Genomic DNA, 21842 nt, shown 5'->3' on the forward strand with positions numbered 1-21842 from the left:
ATCACTGTTTGAAACTTCAGTTTCTGACCTATGAAGTAGGGATAATGACGCCTAAGTCACAGGGTTGTTAGATATATGAGCCATTATAAATAAAGCACTTAGAACACTATACAGTGAACAGTACAAATGGCTCTGTCAAATGAACAGATAAAACAAAGTAAAACAAACAAATAGCAGAGTATAAAATCTCTGAAACAGTTATGGAGAAAGAAAAACAAATTGCTCAGAAAGTAAAAAGTTAAGAAAGGAGAATATTACATTTGCAGATGGTTTGAATGTATTCTTGTGCAAATGAGTTGCAAAACCTTCAGAAACCCGTAATTCAAGAACATTATCATTGCATATATCTTCTGTAGAAGTGAGGTTCAATGAGACAGAAATATTTTATATGACTTTATACTTTTAATCATTTGATGAATCATTATGGGATTCTGTGAATCCCAAATTGGTGTCCCAAGGTACACTGTGTGCCATGAGGTTCTTAAATAAGTTTGAGAAACACTGAGTTAAATAAAATGAAACTAGTTTATTTATTGTAAGATTTCTCAGAGGCTATCATGTGTAAATGGTTAGGGCCAGTCTGCAAGTGACAGCATTGGGGAATGAGGAATATATAATATCCAGCATTTCCTAAACTTACTTGGGATCTGTAATTTTCTTTTATCTTCTGCTCTCCCTCCCCTACTGCCTTTCCCTCTCCCCTTCCTCTCCTATTCTCACCTCTTTTACCTCCTCTTCCTTCTTTTTGTCAGAACTGTTAATATTGGGAATAGTTTTTGATGAGCATGGTTTGGGAAATATGAAGCTAAAATTTATTATAGACTATTCCTTGCTTAAGTATCTTTAGTAATAGCAGTTAGCTTCCATAGAAGTCATTTTATTTTTTTTTTTACACAAAGAAATGTGTATCACTTTATGAGAGTTACTAGATATGTAGAGAATAAATTCAATGAATTCATTCAATGAATTCATGTTGAGACACCCATACTGGGTGGCTGGCTGTTTCCCTTTGCAAAATGACTTTTACCTGCACAGCATTCTTGCAGTAGGAGTGATTCTATTTTGAACCCCAGCAAAATGATAAATGATTATGTGTCATGGCCTTTTGGGGTCTCTTGCAAGTTATTGAAACTGTGATTGTTCAATTCATGATTGTCAAGGATTTACTCTACTGGGAAAATACACAGACATCAATCAAAAAGTTGTACAAATGAAATGAGCTGAAAAATAATTTTCATTACTATGATTTCCCAAATACACGCTAAATTAGTTGTAACAATGGCAGGAAATCTTTAAATACATGAGAATTAATTTAATCTACTACATAAGAAATTCATTCAAGGAAAATTATGAAACCTTAATAGAATGAAGATAGAGGAAGAAATGGAAAAAGGTAATCTCTCTAGTTGCTGGGAATGTGTAAAAATAACAAAGATGATTCTGCTTTCTTCATTATCGTAGCTTAAAGTATCTGAATCAGAATCTGGTGAACTGGTAATGAAAACCATTTGGGAGAAAAACTGGCAAGAATGCACAGATCATGTTAGTGAGATGATGGTGCTGATGATGACCATGGAAAATGCTTCCAAGTAATGATAATGGACTCATCTAACTAAAAGATTTTAAAAAGTTTTGCAAACTAAAAATCACTTGATGACCTCACTAAAATATTTGTGCTTTCTATTCACAATAGCAAAGACATAAAATCAACCTAAATGCCCATCAGTGATACACTGGATAAAGAAAATGTGGTACCTATTTACTGTGGAATACTATGAAGTCACAAAAAAAAGAGTAAGATCATGTCCTTCGCAGGGACGTGGATGGAGCTGGAGGCCATTATGCTTAGCAAACCAGTGCAGGAACAGAAAACCAAATACTGCATGTTCCCACTTATAAGTGGGAGCTAAGTGATGAGAACACATGGACACATAGAGGGAAACAACACGCACTGGAGTCTATAGGAGGGTGGAGGTGGGGAGGAGGGAGAGGATCAGGAAAAATAACTAATGGGTACTAGGTTTAATACCTGGGTGATAAAAAAATCTGTACAACAAACCCCCATGACACAAGTTTACCTATGTAACAAACTTGCACTGTACCCCTGAACTTAAAATAAAAGTTAAAAACCATTTGTTCTTTGAAAAATGACCGTAGAAGAGACTATAGTTTCTGGAAGTGGTTCTCACTATCAGAATATAGAATATGAAAAATGGGAAACTACAACAATGTTGGAATCAACCTCAAAGCAAGAAATGGTCTTGAGACATTAGCTCCATACTTCATTTTTCTGCTCTGAAAAAAATCCAAATGGTCCAAAGAAAGAAACAAGCCATAAAAAAAAAATACGAATCAGGAAGAGAGCAGAAAAGCACATTTATCTTAGCTGTGGAGAGAAGATATCTTTCTGTGTGTGGAGGAAATGTACCATGTCATTTTTCAAACATACGACATTAAAAGACAATGGGGTCTTGCTGAGCAAAAAAGGGTAAAACAAAATCAGAGAGAAAGGAAAGACAGTCAATGGAAAAATAAACAACATGAAAATCATTTGACATAATACATGGAAAATACATTAAGAATAGCTACAAATACAGTTCTTAGAAATTGCTGTAATACACGAATTACTCCGATACAGATACAGAAAATATAACATTGTGGTAGGTAAGATTCTAAGATGGCCCTTGTGCTTAGATAGAATAATGGGCCCCCAAAATGTCCACTTTCTAATCCTCAAAACCCAGGAACATGTCATCTTAAGGGACTTGAGATGGGAAGATTATCCTGGATTATGCAGGTGGGTCCGATGTAATCACAGGGATCCTTAGAAAGGAAAGAGGGAGGTAGGAGAGTCCGAGAAGGAGAGGTAAGGAGGGAAGAAGAGGTTGAAGGTGTTACACTGCTAGCTTTGGAGATGGAGGAAGGAACCTTTGATCAAGGAAGGCAGGCAGCCTGTAGAAGCTAGATAAAACAAAAAAAACAGATTCTATCCTAGAACCTCCAGAAGGAATTCAGCTCTGGTGACCCCTTTTAGGCTTCTGGCCTCCAGAACAATGAGTTAATCAGTGGGTGTGGCTGTAAGCCGCTACATTTGTGATGATTTGCTACAGCCGCAGTGGGAAACCAGTATAGCCCTCAAGCTGACCACTTCCTGGTTGAGTTCAGGTAGAATCTGTGAATACAACGGGATAAAACTCCTATGATTAGGTTAGTTCATGTTAATCGAAAGGCAGGCTATCCAGGTGGGCCTTACCTAATCAGCTGAGGCCTTAAAAGTTCCCAGCCCTTCCTGAAAGGGTGTTTGACTCCAGGGATATTCTCCATTGCTAGCTCTGAGAATAAAGGGGAACATGTGGAAAGAACTTGAGAGCGGACTCCAGTTGCTATGATTGATCGCTGCCAACAGCCAGCAAGAAAACGGGAACCTCAATTCTACACTCACAAGGAGCTGAATTCTGCCAACAACTTGAACACGTTCAGATGACGATTAAGCCCAAGCTCCAGGTAAGAATGCAGCAGGCCAGCCAGTACCTTGATTACAGCCTTGTGATTCCCTGAGTATCAAACCCAGCTATGCTGTACCAGGACTTCTGACCCCCAGAGCTATGAGCTAATCAATGGGGATTGTTTTAAGCCACTAAATTTGTGGTCCTTTGTGAGGCAGCAGTAGAAAAGTAACATAAATGTCATGTGGGAAGATGCATGGTCTGGCTAAAAATTAAAGACATAAAGATAAAAACCATTTAGTGATAATACGTTAAACTAGTAACAATAAATCTACCCGTAAAATTCTATGTGCTGGGTTTGGGGGAACGGGATACATGTACCTTTCTGGGGGGCACTGGGAATTGGCTCAGGCCCACTTAGGAAATTACTTATTCCTTTGACTCTGCAATTAGTAAGAAATTAGTTCATTTAAAAATATTCATAGAAGGAACATTTATGATAAAGAAAAAGATGGAAGTAATGTGAATGTCCAGCCTTCAACAGAGGGTGCTAAGCAAGCATCTTATAATGAAAAGAAACACCAAATAGAACAGTGTTAATCGTGGCATCCTGATGGGTAATATTGTTGCCTGGAAAGCATGCACAATCATGTTAATGGGATAAAGCAGAGCAACAATTAACTAATACTTTACCACTCACTGGCTGTGTGCCCTTAGGCTAATGACTTAACCTCACTGTGCTCAATTTCCTCATATCTAAAATGGGCATGATTTTAGGATGCACCTCACAGGGCCATGGAGAGATTTCAAAGAGGCAATCCATGCAGAACCTGGAATAGTCCTTGTTCCTTTATAGAATCTCAAGGAATTGGCCATTACTGTACCAGTTATGAGTAGTATCATTATATGAAAATGAAGTGGGGCTGGGTGCAGTGCCTCACACCTGTAATCCTAGCACTTTGGGAGACCAATGTGGGAGGATTGCTTGAAGCCAGGAGTTTGAAACCAGCCTGGACAACATAATGAGACTCTATCTCTATAAAAAATAATAATAAAAAAAAACAGTCTGGCATGGCGGCATGTGCCTGTGGGCTCCTCTGCTCAGGAGGCTGAGGCAGGAGGATGACTTGAACCCAGGAGACTGAGGCTTCAGTGAGCTATGACTTAGCCACTGCCCTTCAGCCTGGGCAACAGAGTGAGTTCCTGGCTCTAAAAAGAAAAAGAAAGAAAAAAGAAAATGACTTGGATGACTTGGATGACTTCCATTCCTGACACTAAAATCTCTTAATTCAACCTGGAGGCAATATTATATGGTAGGAGGCTATGTAACATAGTATTAGGAGTAAAGGCTTTGGTGTAATTAATAATAATACCTGACTCATGGTTATTAATGAAATGACTCATGTAAAATGTGTAGCATAGTATCTGTCAACTCTCAACAAACCATAACTACGATTATTATTTTGTTATTATTTTGGGAGGGAGTTGGAGGTGAATATGGAACTACAACTCAAATAATAGCACTTAGTTTTTAGATAACAACTGCAGCCTATCCTTTTACTTGTTACCAGTTCACATGTTCTTTCTGCTTCTCGATTTCTGCATCCCTGGTCCAGTTTTTGAGTTTTTATGATGTGTTCTTCATGCTCCTGCCTTAAAGATCCTCCACGTCATCCCTTTGTAATTAATTGTTGACATGATTCAACATCTGCATGATTCCTGACCACCACGGAGGTGTGAGTGTGTGCATGCATGCATGTGTGTGCACGAGTGTGTGCATACAAGGGTATGTGCATGCGTGCACAGTATGTGTGCGTGTGTGTGTTTGTAGAAGGGGGGATGTGGTTACCTTGGAAGCATAAACATTAAAATCTAATGATTATCTGTTGCCAGACAACATGCATTCATATATAATGTGAAATGGAAGGTGGCTCCAGTCCTGTGGCCACCTCACCGGCAGGGAGAACAACCTAGAGTGGAGGCAAGGCCAGAAGGGAAAAGAAGGGGAGTGGAGGGTAGCTCCTCCTCGTCACCCAGTACTCTCTTGGCCAAATCTTTCCTGGAGTCACTGCCACTGTCCTGCAAGCCTAAGGCAGCTGTAAGGCTTAGAATTGTCCCCACCAATATACAACCTGAGTTGCCAAGTGCTTATTAAGTGTGTTTTCCGGAAAAGTTAATGGGAGAACAAAATAAAATTCATTAGGAACTGGAACTCCCTGCCCCTCTTCTCTTGCTTCTGTCAGGAATTCTCAAGGTAATTGTCTGTTTACCTGTCTGTTTCCATGGCTAGGCTATCAGCATCTTGTGGGCAGGTACAGGTATTTTGGTTGAATCTTTTTCTCTAGTGTCTAGCACATAATAACCACAGAAACTTCACAAATATTTGCTGCATGAATGAGTCCATTCTTGAGCATCAGGTCAGCAGTACCTACTGATGGGTTCTCTTGGCTGAAAGCCCATAAAATCTCTCTGGCTGAGGCAGGCTGGTTAAATGTCTATCTAGGGACACTACTGTTGATCACTCTTGATAATGGAAAGAGAGGCTTCTGGGGGTTGCTAGATAAAATAGAAGTAGATATAAAGGGATGAACTAAAAGATCAAAATTAACACTCAGTGATAAGAGGTAGAGGTAGCAGATGCTGTTGCTTTGAGGTCCTATTGAGAGAGATCAATTTTACTATAGTAGGAGAGAGAATGGGGCCACAGGGGGACTCTTCCTCAGCTGACCAGAAGAAAACCACCATGGGAGTGCGAGTGCACACGAACCAATATATGCTGAGTAGCTATAATGTAAAGAGGGTACAGAGAGGGTGACTGACTGAAATTCATCCACCTATTTATTTATTTATTTATTTATTTTTTTTTTTTTTGAGACGGAGTCTCGCTCTGCCACCCAGGCTGGAGTGCAGTGGCCGGATCTCAGCTCACTGCAAGCTCCGCCTCCCGGGTTCACGCCATTCTCCTGCCTCAGCCTCCCGAGTAGCTGGGACTACAGGCGCCCGCCACTGCGCCCGGCTACTTTTTTGTATTTTTTAGTAGAGACGGGGTTTCACCGTGTTAGCCAGGATGGTCTCGATCTCCTGACCTCGTGATCCGCCCGTCTCGGCCTCCCAAAGTGCTGGGATTACAGGCTTGAGCCACCGCGCCCGGCCCATCCACCTATTTAACACATATTTATTCAACGCCTACTATATATCAGGCCCAGGTTGGATCTATCTGTACAGCATACATCCCTGCACAGCTTACGAGGCAGACATCCACTCTGAATGGTCAGTGTCCATGATGCTTGGTTGTTAAATATTTAACTATGCCTTCTGTTAGCAGTGAACAAAAAGTCCCTACTCTCTTGGTGCTCAGTTTTTGGTCAGAGGGAATAGATGATAAGTACAACAAAAACAAATATATGACAAGTGATGATAAATGCTGTGGAGAAAGCCAAATCAGGGTACAGGGACGGAGGTTAAATAATTTACCTGAGACTTCACAGCAAATAAGAGGTGGAACCAGGACTTGATGAATTTGAAAGCTGACTCTAGTCACATCTGAAGATGTGGCTGTGGGGGCAGCTGGTCACGAACCTCACTGTAGTCCTACCTGAGCAAATGTCAGAAAGAGAGATCTTTTCATAAGTGATCATCAAATATTTATTGAGCCCTTCCTATGTATCAGGCACCTTGCTAAGCCCTGGAGATACAGCAGCTGACAAAACAGAAAAGATCCGTGCTCAGGGAGGGGTGAAGCAGAGGAGACGAATCTTAAATCATTGAAAAATAGAAAGAGATAAAAAGTATTTCAAAAGAAGAAGACAGAATGGTCCAGGGAGGTAAAAAGCAGACCTACCCTAAAGAAAATGAGAGCCAACTTGTAAAAGACTTACCTGCATTCCCATGTTTATTGCAGCATTATTCATAGTAGCCAATATATGAAATTAACCTAAATGTCAATTGATGGACAAGCAGATGTAAGAAGTGCCTTTTGCGTTCCACCATGATTCTGAGGCCTCCCCAGCCGTGTGGATGTGTAAGTCCAATTAAACCTCTTTTTGTTCCCAGTTTCAGGTATGTCTTTATCAGCAACAAGAAAACAGACTAATACAGTAAACTGGTACCAGTAGAGTAGAGTGTAGCTGATAAAATACCTGAAAATGTGGAAGCAACTTTGAGACTGGGTAACAGCAGAGGTTGGAGCAGTTTGGAGGTCTCAGAAGAAGACAGGAAAATGTGGGAAAGTTTGTAATCTCCTAGAAACTTGTTGAATGGCTTTGACAAAAATGCTGATAGTGTTATGAACAATAAGGTCTGGGTTGAGGTGGTCTCAGATGGAAATGAGGAACTAGTTGGGAACTGGAGCAAAGGTGACTCTTGTTATGTTTTAGCAAGAGATTGGTGACATTTTGCCCCTGCCCTAGAGATTTGTGGAACTTTGAACTTGAGAGAGATGATTTAGGGTATCTGGCAGAAGAAATTTCTTTTCCTTTTTTTTTTTTTTGAGATGGAGTCTTCCTCCATTGCCTGAGCTGGAGTGCAGTGGTGCAATCTTGGCTCACTGCAACCTCTGCCTCCTGGGCTCAAGTGATTCTTCAGCCTCCCAAGTAGCTGGTATTACCACCGTGTGTGCACCACCATGCCTAGCTAATTTTTGTATTTTTAGTGGAGATAGGGTTTCACCATGTTGGTGAGGCTGGTCTCGAACTCCTGACCTCAAGTGATCCACCTGTGGAAGAAATTTCTAAGCAGCAAAACATTCAAAAGGTGACTTGGGTGCTGTTAAAAGTATTCCATTTGAAAAGGGAAACAGAGAGTAAATGTTCAGAAAATTTGTAACCTGATGATGCAATAGAAAAGAAAAACCCATTTTTTGAGAAATTCAAGCCAGATGCAGAAATTTGCATGAGTAGCAAGGAGCCTAATTTTTTTTTTTTTTTTTATTATACTTTAAGTTCTAGGGTACATGTGCACAACGTGCAGATTTGTTACATATGTATACATGTGCCATGTTGGTGTGCTGCACCCATCAACTTGTCAGCACCCATCAACTCGTCATTTACATCAGGTATAACTCCCAATGCAAGGGAGCTTAATATTGATCCCAAAGACCATGGGGAAAACGTCTCCAGGCCATGTCAGAGACCTTCATGGCATCCCCCTCTCATCACAGGCCTGGAGGCCCAGGAGGAAAAAGTGACTTCATGGGCTGGGCCCAGGGTCCCTGTGCTGTGCAGCCTAGGACTTGGTGCCCTGTGTCCCAACCACTCCAGCCATGGCTGAAAGGGGCCAATGTAGAGCTTGGGCTGTGGTTTCAGAGGGTGGCAAGCCTTGGCACCTTCATGTAGTGTTGAGCCTGTGGGTGCACAGAAGTCAAAAATTGAGGTTTGGGAACCTCTGCCTATATTTCAGAAGATGTATGGAAATGTCTAGATACCCAGGCAAAAGTTTGCTGCAGGGGTGGGGCCCTCATGGAGAACCTCTGCTTGGCAGTGCAGAAGGGAAATGTGGGGTTGGAGCCCCTCCACAAAGTCCCTACTGGGGTACTGTGTAGTGGAGTTGTGGGAAGAGGGCCACTGTCCTCCAGACCCCAGAATGGTAGATCCACCAGCAGCTTGCACCATGCTCCTAGAAAAGCCGCAGACACTCAATGTCAGCCTGTGAAAGCAGCAAGGAGGAAGGCTGTATCCTGCAAAGCCACAAGGGTGGAGCTGCCCAAGACCATGGGAACCCACCTCTTGCATCAGTGTGACCTGAATGTGATACCTGGAGTCAAAGAAGATCATTTTGAGCTTTAAAATTTGACTGCCCTGCTAGATTTCTGACTTGCATGGGCCCTTTAACCCTTTTGCTTTGGCCAATTTCTCCCATTTAGAACAGCAGCATTTACTTAATACCTCTACCCCCATTGTATCTAGAAAGTAACTAGCTTACTTTTGATTTTGCAGGCTCATAGGTGGAAGGGACTTGCCTTATCTCAGATGAGACTTTGGACTGTGGACTTTTGGGTTAGTGCTGAAATAAGTTAAGACTTTGCGGGACTGTTGGGAAGGAATGATTGGTTTTGAAATGTGAGGACATGAGATTCAGAGGGGCCAGGGGCGGAATGATATGGTTTGGCTGTGTCACCACAAAATCTCAACTTGAATTGTATCATCCAGAATTCCCACGTGTCGTGGGAGGGATCCGGCGGGGCAGGGTGGGGGGTGTAATTGAATTGTGGGGGCCGGTCTTTCCCGTGCTATTCTCATGATAGTGAAAAGTCTCACGAGATCTGATGGGTTTATCAGGGGTTTCCACTTTTGCTTCTTCCTCATTTTTTCTTGCTGCCGCTATGTAAGAAGTGCCTTTCACCTCCTGTGATGATTCCGAGGCCTCTCTAGCCATGTGGAACTGTAAGTCCAATTAAACCTCTTTTTGTTCCCAGTTTTGGATATGTCTTTATCAGCAGTGTGAAAACAGACTAATACAGCAGATAAAGAAAATGTGGCACATGTACACAATAGAATACTATTCAGTCTTTAAAAAGGAGGTGATCTTGTCATTTGTGACAACCTGGATGAACCTGGAGGACATTTTGCTAAGTGAAATAAGCCAGGCATAGAAAGAAATATATTGCATGATCTTACTTATATGTGGAATCTGAACAAATCGAACTCATAGAAGCAAAGAGGAGAATAATGGTTACCAGGGCCTGGGAAGTATGTAGGAGAGGTATGGAGATGTTGGTCAAAGGATACAATGTTTCAGCTAGACAGGATGAATAAATTCTGGATGTCTATTGTTTAGCATGGCGACAATAGCATGTACTTCAAAATTGCTAAGAGATTGATCTTAAATGTTCTCACCATAAAAATCTAAGGATGTGGCATGATGGATATGTTAATTAGCTTGATTTAATCATTTCACAATGTATACATATGTCAAAACTTCACAGTATACACCATAACTATATACAATTTTTTTCCTTAAATATTTTTTCTTTTGTAGTGGTGGGATCTCACTATGTTGTCCGGGCTGGTCTTGAACTCCTAGCCTCAAGTGATCCTCCTGCATTGGCCTCCCATAGTGCTGGGATTATAGGCAGGAACCACTGTACCTGGCCAGTATATGTAATTTTTATTTGTTGATTAAAAAATTAATAAAAATTAAAAAATGAAAAAGCAGGGCTATTCTCATTTGGTGGAGGACGACCTCCCTGAGAAAGCTGTGTGTTAGCTGAGTGTGCCTGTTCTGTGCTCCCTCTTTCACCTGTGAGATGCTGTTCATTGTAAACCCGTTGACTTTGAAGAGCATCACTCCTTTCTGTCTGGCTCCCTACATTTTCCTTCCTTTGTGAATGTCAGCTGGGGTTGAGTCCTTCCCAGCTCTCTTCAGTTTGTGATTCTGATGCTGTCCAGATGTGCTTAGCAGGCTCTCATCTCCCCAGCCAGACCACTGAGCTCTTCCAATTACCAGCCAGTCACTTGGAATCATGCCTCTGACCCATTCATTCAGGGCAGATGCCTTCTCCCAGGCATCCTTAGAATTCTGGACAGAGGAGAGTGGGAAGGAGCCCAGATTTTCCAGAGACAGAGATAAGCAGTATCTGAGAAGGAAGAGATAAGAGGCAGGAATTGGAAAGAGCTGCAAGCTCTCTTCCCAGGCGCTTGGGAAGTAAGAACTATTTATCCTATTTATTGGATGATTGTCAATAAGTCTTGCCAATTGCCTGGAAATATCCTGGCACTGCAATGAGGTCATACCCACCTCTGTGACCTATGCCCTTTACTCTTTCTTATCTGTCCACATGGATAAAGGTACAACACCTATCTCTTTGGTCAGGCACAGAAAGGCTGCCACATGGGAGTGATTTATTCCTGCCTGTGTTTGTGAGGCTACTATTGCTTATTTCTTTTCCTTACCATTCTCATCCTTGCTCAGGTGCTGCTGGGTTGGAACCAGAAGACCCTGGTTGGAACTGTAGCCCTCCTTTTCTGGCTGTCTGACCTGGGAATGTCAATGTAGAGCTAACAGGTGTTGAGCACCTTCCCTGTGACAGGCAAGAGGTTAAGTGCTTTATGTCAATTATTTTATGTTGTTCTTATAGCAGACCTAGGAAGGGAGGTGCTTTTTTTTTTCCGCTTTAAAAGAATCACAAAACAACTGAGGCCGAGATAAATTAGGTAGTTTGCTAAAAGTAACACAGTTAGATGGTAGAAAAGCTTATGACTGTCACTCATGAAACACTGTGTTCAGTGTTGTACCTGTGCCATCTTTTAAATCTGCAATAGTCTTTTCTTTTTTTGAGATGGAGTCTTGCTCTGTTGCCCAGGCTGGAGTGCAGTGGTGCCATCTCAGCTCAACGCAACCTCCGCCTCCCAGGTTCAAGCAAATCTCCTTCCTCAGCCTCCCGAGTAGCTGGGATTACAGGCATGCACCACCACGCCTGGTTAATTTGTGTATTTTTAGTAGAGATGGTGTTTCCCCATGTTGGCCAGGCTGGTCTCAAACTCCTGACCTCAAGTGATCTGCCCGCCTCTGCCTCCCAAAGTGCTAGAATTACAGGCATGTGCAATAGTCCTAAACCTAAGTATGACAACTCCATCTTTTATACATGAGGAAATTCAAAAGCAAAAACATTAAAAAACTTTCCCAAAGTCACACAGCTTGTAAATGGCAGAGGAAGAACTTCAGCTTAGTCATTCTCCTTCCGAAGTCCAAGCCTACACCATCTTTCTGAACCTCAGCCTTCCCTTCTGTGGTGAAGGGAGCCCTATTGTGATAAACGGCTGTGAGGGAGGACATCTTGGAGTCACACCTTTCTTCTCTTGGGTGTGCACCAGCTCTGATGTTTGAGGGAGATGCCTATAGGGACTGGGAGAGGTTGGGTCACACTAGAGTCCCTGAGGTCTGATACATGCATGATCTTTTTAGCCAGCTTGGGTTTCACTAAATATTCCAGAGTAGGAGACATTAGAGAAACAGACATTGAAAAAGCAGCTACTGGGGCTCCTGCTTGATTAAGGGAAAGGGTTTTTCAAGTCCATGGCCAAGAAGGAGAGTGATATGGTTTGGCTTTGTGTCCCCACCCAAATCTCACCATGAATTGTAATAATAATCCCCACTGTCATGGAAGGGACCCAGTGGCAGGTAATTGAATCATGGGGGCGTGTTTTTCCCATGCTGTTCTCATGATGGTGAATAAGTCTTATGAAATGTCATTTTTTTTTTTTCTTTTTCGAGATGGAATTTCACTCTTATCGCCCAGGCAGGAATGCAGTGGCATGATCTCGGCTCACTGTAACCTCTGCCTCTCCGGCTCAAGTGATTCTCCTGCCTCAGCCTCTTGAGTGTCTGGGATTCCAGGCACTTGCTACCACGCCTGGCTAATTTTTTTTTGTAATTTTAGTAGTGATGGGGTTTCACCATTTTGGCCAGGCTGGTCTTGAATTCCTGACCGCAGGTGATCTACCCGTCTCGGCCGCCCAAAGTTCTGGGATTACAGGCGTGAGCTGCCACACCCAGCTGAGATCTGATGGTTTTATAAAGGGGAGTTCCCCTGCACATGCCCTCTTGCCTGCCACCGTGTAAGATGTGACCTTGCTCCTCCTTTGCATTCCACCATGATGCCAGCCATGTGGAACTGTGATTCAATTAAACCTCTTTCCTTTATAAATTACCCAGTCTTGGGTATGTCTTTATTAGCAGCGTGACGTGAGAACAGATTAATACAGAAAGATACTAACGTGGATTCCCTGCATGGCAGGCAGTGCAGAGGGCAAAGCACCAGATTGAGGGCTAGCAGCACTGGGCCAAAATGTATGGGCTGTTCCTTATCAGCTGTGTGAGCCTGGATTAGTCTCCTAGTCCCTGGAGGCTTGGTATCCCTCTGTGGAAGTGGGAAAAGGCACTTCCTCACGCAGTGAATTGCTAAGAGCATTTTATAGACTACTGAGTGCTTTATACATGTGATGTTAATTTCCTTCCTTTGGGTAATAAACGAGACATGCTGGGGCTCCCTTTTTTTAATAGGTTTCTAGGTCTGGCTGCAGGATCTCATGATGTGCCCTGGGATGTGGATGTGTCAAAGTATCAAAGAATGGAAAGAGCAAGAGATGAAGTAGATACAGAAAATTCTGAGATAGCTTCACTCCAATCCCATGAAAGTGACAAATTGGCTGTACAATCACTCAACTGCTAACTTTTCCAGAACCTCCCACGTGCCTGGTCCTGGACTTTGCACTGCTGGTGGGAGAAGAAAACCCATTGGTCTTGTCTGATGGGAGTTTATGGTTTTAGGTGGGGACAAGGACAACACCAAGTCAGAACTATTAGACATGGAATTTAATTCGGAACTAAGCTGGATAGGAAATGGAGGTGTACAGGTTCTGGAAAGAAAGGCTGATGGAGAGATGAGAGTAATCAGGGAAGGCTTTGGCAGAACCAGAGCTTGAGAGGGACTGAAAGGAGCAGGAAAGGTAGTGGTGGCTGCAGTGACATCCCCTTCACCCCACAACATGTGGCAATTACCAGCTTCCTACTGCTAAAGAACATCAAGCACTGACTTTATCCTGGGCACAGAGCCAAATCCTTTATGTCATTCAAGTCCCCCAACCTTTTGAGGTGACACCATTTTACAGATGAGAAAACAGGCAGGGGAAAGAAGCCGTTTCCAGGTCACATACCTAGTCAATGGCAGAGGTGGATTCTAACTCTGGACTGTCTGGTATATCCAGAGTTCGTGCCCCTAACCACGAAGCTGTACATCGAAGGCATGACAGACCCGTGTGAAACACTTGTTGTTGTCCAGTCAGGCTGAGAAGGTAAGGGCAATGGAAAGAAGGTTAGTACTTGTCAGGAGCAGAAAAAGAGACATTTCTTTCTTATCCATCCTTTTGTTTTTCTCTTACTCCAGGAGGGACTTTGGGGCCAAGATGTTTTTGCCCAAGAAATGCTTTTGGCATGGAGAGCTGAGAGGAACTACACCGTGATGGAGAAGCGAAGTCTGGGTGCTTTGGGTTGGTTCAGGCTCTGAATCCAGAATAGAGAGTGGGGCCTGAGGGTGCACTGTGTAGTCCTCAGTGGATCACCTGAGGGCAGAGAGGAGGGGTTGCAGCAGGAATCCACACCTGCAGCTACAACATGGCCTTTACTGGGAGAATGTGAGGCATAAAGGTCAAGAGTTGATCTAGCCATGGAAGGCCAAGCTCCACCAGCCCCATGAAATAGAAGGATCATGGCCCCAAATGAGACTCAGCCTGCTCTCAATCCCCAGGGGAGGGAGTCCTGAACTGAGAAATCTGGCAATGCCCAGCTCTCCTTCAAGTTTGCTGTGGGGCCATGGAGCAAATCATACTCCTCCCTTGGCCTCAGTTTCTGCATCTAATAACATGGGGGCGTTTGGACCAGATGAATTCTGAATAGATTGGGTGACTGTAGAGTTGTATTCAGGACAGTGACTAAGCATTTTCCATGTTTTGAGATGATAGTTCACCATTTTCTCTAAGGGGCTGAATCCCTTTGGCCTGACTGCCTGGCTCTAAAGTCTCAGCTTTCGGACCCTACATCAATAAGAAGCTGGAGAGAGGATGGAGGTCTCCCCACTACCCCAGGGAAATGGGGACTGGGAGGGCTGGGGTGATGGAGCAGTCATTGCCTGCATCCTAGAATAGCTGCAGCCTTCCTGGCATCTGCCATCCTGGCTGCAAACTCCCATCTCATTGGCTGCTCCTTGTCCCTGCCGTCTGGCAGGCACTGCTTTCCAGGTTTTTGTGGCACCGACTAAGCAGCCTCCTTGCAAGCTACAGCATGCTGGCTTCTTTCTCCACATGGTTGGGATCATAATAGCAACTCTTCTCTGGTTCCCTCCATCCTGCCTTACTTCACCTCCCTGATGGGTGTGGACAGAGGGGTAGTTTAGGACAGTGGAAAGGGGCCTATACTTGGCATCAGGGGTCTCAAGTTCTTCCTGCCCACTTGCTATGTACATGGGCACAAGTCTTCAGCATCTTCACCTGTGAAATGGGTGTGATCAGGCTGTTGACCAGGGTGGTCATCCCTGTGGTTCACAGCTGGAGTCCCTTTTGCTTGGCCAGTGCCCAAACTATATGGGTTGTTTAATAATTGAAATATCTTCCTGAGGGTAATAACGTCTGGGCATTCACATAGAACTGCTGTGAGAATTCAATGGAGATAAACGAAGGATGGGAGCAAGTGCTTTGGGAGCTGTGAAGTCATTATCAGGTAACGAATACACCTGTCCGTCCAGTACCCATTTGTCTCCTCTGTCTTGAAGGTATATTTCACCTTGATTTTCCATTCCCTCATTCTTAACCGTATAGTTCAGTTGGGACTTGCTCCACTCCCAGCTCCAAGTCTGCATGTGAGCAGGCCTGGGCAGGTGAGCATGTCTTCCTGTGGCTGCAGTGATAGGTTGAGAGATGAATTAAACCAAAAAAGCCTTACCCAAGTCAATCCTGGGGTAGGATCCAGACCTAATCAATAAGACTGCACATGTTCTCACTGTGGTAATGGCTCAGGAATAGGCTTATGACCTGAGTTAGACCAATCTGATGATTTTTCTGAGATTATTCTCACTGGAATGGGTGGGAAAACTCCTTTCTCTTTTTGGTGATGAGTTTGGAGGCTGTGACTCATGGCTTTTTTTTTTTTTTTTTTTTTCACACGGAGAAAGCCTGCCTGGGTAGAAGAGAATGGAGCCAAGCAAAACCAAAAAACGGATATGAGATGAAAAGGAAAGAGAGTAGAGTCCTGGCGACACCAAGTCCTGGCCCTCTTTGGTCCTTAATGCCCTCATTCCTTTAGCTCCTCCGACAAGCAGAGTAAAGAACAGAGGGTAGCAAGCTGTGGGATACATTTCTACAGTTTTACATTGGTGATCAGGGAAGGCTTTTCTACTAAGGTTAAATATGATCTGAGATCTGAATAAAGTAAGGGAATGAGTCCTGCAGATACACAGAGGAAGAGAATTCCAGGCAGAGGGAATAGAAGGTGCAAAGGCTCTGAGATGGGAGGGAGCTTGGTATCTTCAGGGAATTGCAAGTGCACCAATTGTGTCTGAAGCTGAGTGAGAAAATAATAACTTATCCTAGAACTTCTCTCTGGGGGTGTCTCAGCTATGGAGTTTCTCTCTGCCTGGGCTAGAGTTGATGCTGGGACCTGAACTGCAGCTTCATGGGCTTTGGTGCCTGTAGCTGCCAGGGGCTAGAAAGCTCAGAGACTAGCACTGAGGTCTCTCTCTCTCTCTCTTTTTTTGTGCTCTGTAATCCTACATCTGTCAATACCCAAAGGATATGACCTCCTTCTAATTAGCTTCCTCTAATAACTCACCCAGGAGCTGTCATAAACTACTGTTTCTACAGGAATCCAGAGAAGGGAACAATTCTGTGTGGCTAGAGTAGACAGAAAAGCTTCAGTGGGAATGATTTCTTTCATTACAATTGCTGAGGTGTGACATTCCATGAACACATGCCAATTTGTTCCCTGTGTGTTTGTTCCTTTCTTCATTCATTTAACAAGAATTTATTGAGTATCTGATATCTGCCAAGGTATACAGAAAGGCACTGAATATACAAAGATGAATCAGTCACGGTTTTTGCTTTCAAGGATCTCAGTCTGGGGTAGGTGTGGAGGAGGCAGTCATGTAAACAGATAATTAGAGAGAAACATGGCAGGTGCTGGAACCAAGGTAGGAATGCGGTGCTGGATGGGAGCCCTGAGGAGGGAGGGACAGTTTACCCAGAAGAGTCAGGGTGGTCTACACTGACCTCTGAATTGGACATTGAAGACCCAGGGAAGTTTGACCAGTGGAGGGGATAGCACATGTTAACAGTATGTAGTCATGGGAAAGGATGGGATTAGGAAGTGGCAAACATTTAGTATAGAGGGTTTTGGGGCTTCGGGGTTGGTAGGTAAAATAAAGGGTAAGTGGTTGAGGTCAACCCAGTCTGCATTAGACTTTGTTCTGCTAATTTGGAGAATCACTGGGGATTCAAAGCAAGGGAGTAATAGCAACAGATTAGATTATTATGTAATATGATATAACATAATATATAAAATATAATATACTATTATAATATAATATGATAATGGGAGTTAGTCTGAAACATAAATGGTTAGTTGTCTGGGATGAGACAGAGTTACCAACTCAATGCCAACAGGGCCAGGCAGATGACAGAACAGTGATACAGAACAAGGAGCAAAGTCAGCAGGTCGTACAGCCCTGCAGAGGGTAGGTGCTACTCAACTTAGTCAATTGTTGCCCCAATAGAAGCTTAGGTCCAGGGCTGTCAGAGCTTGTGAGTTTTCAAGAGCAGCTGGAAATCCAGATCCTTATGTAAAAAAATCTCACCATTTTTAAATGTTGGCAACTACTTTAAATTCCACAAAATGTTGTGTGGGCCAAGTATATAACACATCTGCCAGCCTGATCTGTCTGCAGGCCACTGGTTTGCAACTTCTGGGTTGAGAAAAGAATTTTCTTTCTTCAAAAGAGAGATGAGATGAAAATAGTTTTGGATCCAATGATTCAGGCCTGAAATGACCTTCTTTCATTCTTGTTCTAGAAAATTCCTAATCATTACTTAAAGCTCAGTTGCATTCCCCTTTGTGAAGCTTTCCTCATCACCTCCCCTCTCCCCGACACCCTCCATGACCTCCCACATCTCCCAAGCATGTGTTTGCTGCATCTTTTACATGCTCTGATACCTGAAAACAAAGGCAAAAACAAAAACAAAAGTTGTGGAGCGATAGAGAAGCCAGGGCCAGAAAAGACATAATTGTTGATTAATGGATGGAACCAAGACTTGCAGAGGTAGAAGAAACTCACAATACAGGCCCCCTCCTCCTGGTAGGACTGTCTGACATGGGAAGAAGCAACTGAATCTGAAAGGAAAGATGAGTTGCTCAAGAAGAGGTTGGACTTCAAGAACTCAGTAGTGAGGCTCAACTTCGAGGCTCAATATTGAGTTTGTGTAGGATGTAATTCTTAAGCAGGTTACGTACCATTTTTGAGTCTGTAATCACATCTGTCTTTAGTTACTGCTCATCCTGAGACAATCAAGACTGATCTGGGAGTTTTCCATGAAGGGATTTAAGCTATGGGGGTGGAGTGGACATCTGTTGTTTTGCTGTCCAATTGCCTTTCATTTTTCTTTTGATTTCTCTAGGGATCCATTCCTACCCAGTTTTCAGTCCATGTTTTTTTCTTTTGCTTTTTTGAGATGGAGTCTTGCTCTGTCGCCCAGGCTGGAGTGCAGTGGTGTGATCTCGGTTCACTGCAACCTCCACCTCCCAGGTTCAAGTGATTCTCTTCCCTAAGCCTCCTGAGTAGCTGGGACTATGCCTGGCTAATTTTTTGTATTTTTAGTAGAGATAGGGTTTCATCATATTGGCCAGGCTGGTCTCGAACTCCTAACCTTGTGATCTGCCTGCCTCGGCCTCCCAAAGTGCTGGGATTACAGGTGTGAGCCACCGCGCCTGGCCTCCATGTGCTTCTTACGTGAGAGTTGGGCATGGGACATATTCATGGCTCATTGAGGCTTCTGATTGCCTGGACACAGTGGTCAGTGTGGTCACACAACTCTACTAGGGTCTGTAGAGTAAAATCAGGCTCAGGAATTTCCTTGAATTGTTGAGAAAGAGGCACTTTCTCTTGTGTTTCTAGATTTGAACCTCGGAGGGTGTAGTTTTTAGAGCAACCTAAGAAGGAAACAATCTGGAGAAGAGGAGAGTGAGAGATGGTGAGAGACCTGTATGCAGATGGTGTCATTTGAACCATTGAATCAAACTGTACCTAGGGCTAGTTAACTAGATTTTCTAGTTATTGTAGCTAGTAATTTTTTCTCCCTTAAACCACTTTGAGTTATGAATATGTTTTTGTCAGTTGTAACCCAAAGTGGTCCTTCAACCTCCATTAAAGGCGTGAATAATAGTCCCTCCCATGTGCAGTTTGCGAAACATTTTTACACTTACTGCCTTGATTCTCCCAACTCTCCTGTGAAGTTAGTAAAGCAAGTATTATCATCCTCATATCACAGAGAAGGCAGTCGAGGCTTCATGAGGTTAGGATCCACAGTCAGATGGCTTAGGAATGGAAGAACAAAAATCCTCTTCTTTTGAGTCTGGTTCCAGAGTTTCTCTGCACCGATAATGTCATGCTAAATTAAACTCTGATAATGCTGAACTAAATTACTCTAAAGTACTCCTGGAAATAGCCTCTCAGAATCATAATTCATGCTGGATAATTAGAAAATAACTTTCTTCTCATTATTTTCCTACTTGCCTACCTCCAAGGGAAGGGTTGGTGATAAATGTCAGGGTTGGGACAATTTAAGTAATTATTTAGATGTCTGGCTGATAGATATCTTTTACCATGGTGCTACTATCTGCTTTTAACTTCTGCTTGATAACAAAGTGGAAACCCCTACATTTCATATCCCCAACACAAATAAAGTTATTTTGTAAAGAGATTGTTGAGAGCCTTCCTCATGCAATTCCATCTTTCTGGAATGATGCTCCTACCACACCTAGGTCCTGCCCACCCTTCGGGTTTGGCTTCAATAGCATGGATGCAGAGCGGCCCTACTTTATAAGAAATAGGTTTTTTTCCCCCCTCTCCCAGCCTCAATTTTGTCCATTTTAAGCTGTGTTATATTCTTCCTACTTTTTTTTTTTCCACAATTAAGAAATTTGTTTTTAATTTTCTTCCTTTCCAATTGAATTTCCGGTAACATGTTTCACTTCTTTATCCCTAGCACCTAGCTCAGTGCCTGGCATGTGGTATCTAGTCACTAAATATTTGTTGACGGAGTAAACTGGTGAATGAATGGCTTGTCCCAGAGTATTGAAGAGAAGGGGGCATGTGAGTCATTAGAAACTTGGGACAGGGAGGGCTCTGGGTTGGAGGCTTTAGATTGGTGGTTATCAGCAGTGAGGCTGGGCTGGGTGGGGGAGACAAATCCTGAGAAGGATGAATCCTCTAGGGAATGCAGTATGAGCGCAGAGAAGTATAGTGCCAAGGACCAAGACCTATGGCATGGAAAAAGAATAAGAAGCCAGGGAAGGGGGTGGGGATGGGTAAAAACCATGTCCTAGAGGCCAGGACAGGAGGGGGCTCAGGAAGAAGAGGGAGTAGACAGCAGTGTTTCATACCTCCACAAGTTGCCAGAGCACCTGATTCACACCTGCCTGACTCTTCCAATTATTTTTACCCTGATTGTAGCAGTTGGCAGATTTCCAAGTGGCAGTGCAATTTTGTTTGCTGCCTGCAATTCCCACCTCTCCAGGTTAGCAGACACGAGTCCTCTGACCTTGCCAGCGAAGGTGGCACCTCTCAATTTAGCTCTGTCTGCAAAAGTCAGCTGAGATGCTACGTGCTCTCTCCACTGGGTCTTAAAGTGTATTCGTGGGGCCCAGCCACACCCACACCACACACCTTACATCCTCTACTCCCTCAGGGAGCGAGGGCATCTGCCGGACCACCACTTTGCAGCCCACCTTTGTGGAGATCCTTAACAGCTTTCCATATTGTTGTGATAAAGGGAATACGAAAGTGATTTGAGTGAGGAGTCTCAAGTCTAAGGAATCAATAACACGAAGAGAGGCAAAGCGGAGCCTCTGTTATTCTTCTAGGAAGTAGTCTCTAGAATTCTAGGAGCTGAGTTCATCACACTCCAGGGAGTGACACACACCTGGGCCCCTTGTTTCCCTTTGAAGGACCAAGCCTTCCACAGCCAGTGACATGTTTATGATAGCTAGAGATTTTAATAGATGCTAGTTGGGAGTACTTACAATGGGCTTAGCACTATGTTGGTCTTTTTATAGGTGTTCATCTTACTTAATCTTCTCCTGGAATCCTATTCGGTCATTATTATTGGCTCCATTTTGCAGATGAGAAAACTGAGGCTCCGCGAGGTGGTATGACTTGCTGAAAGTCACACAGAATGTATAGCATGGAACTGGGAATCAAACTCAGATCACGGCTTTTCCTATGACCCCTACTTCGTGGAGGCACTGAGTCATGCTGGTTACCTGATGGGGACGGTCAGCATATGTCACTGGAATTAGCTAACTGGGGCCTGGCCTTGTGCCTGAATGTTGAGAGAGCCAGCCACCTGGAAAGCCGTGCCAGTTCACGTGGCCCAATGGGTAGAATTTCTCCATCACACCCACTCCTCTGTTTCCCTCCTAACCCACTCAGGGTTCCTGCTTCTGATGAAGACAGGGACCTCCAGTTGACAATTTAGCTCCTTAAAGCAAAAGAGTCTTTCCCTCCTCATCATTAAAAACCCAAACAGGAAACAAACAAACAAACAACAAACAAACAAACAACCTATTTAAAACAGGGTTAACAGGATTCTTTGCTGTTTCCCAGGGAGAGCCTGTGCTTTATGTTTTATTGGCAATTAA

At 43.5% G+C, this 21842-nt stretch overlaps 1 protein-coding gene across 3 annotated transcripts in view; it reads left to right on the plus strand.

Annotated features, from left to right (window-relative positions):
- Positions 1–1351: 1351 nt before the first annotated feature.
- Positions 1352–21842, plus strand: part of LOC105471012 (olfactory receptor 5M3) — a 377575-nt gene continuing 357084 nt past the window's right edge. The window contains exon 1 of one of the 3 annotated variants that reach the window (XR_011610565.1): positions 1352–3504. The gene's annotated coding sequence lies outside the window, so the exon portion shown is untranslated. Of the gene's footprint in view, positions 3505–5739; positions 5759–21842 lie in introns of those variants that run through there. The other 2 variants (XM_071074598.1, XM_071074599.1) reach the window with 2 other exon arrangements.

The sequence above is a fragment of the Macaca nemestrina genome, chromosome 12 (assembly GCF_043159975.1).
Source record: "Macaca nemestrina isolate mMacNem1 chromosome 12, mMacNem.hap1, whole genome shotgun sequence".
NCBI lineage: Eukaryota > Metazoa > Chordata > Mammalia > Primates > Cercopithecidae > Macaca > Macaca nemestrina.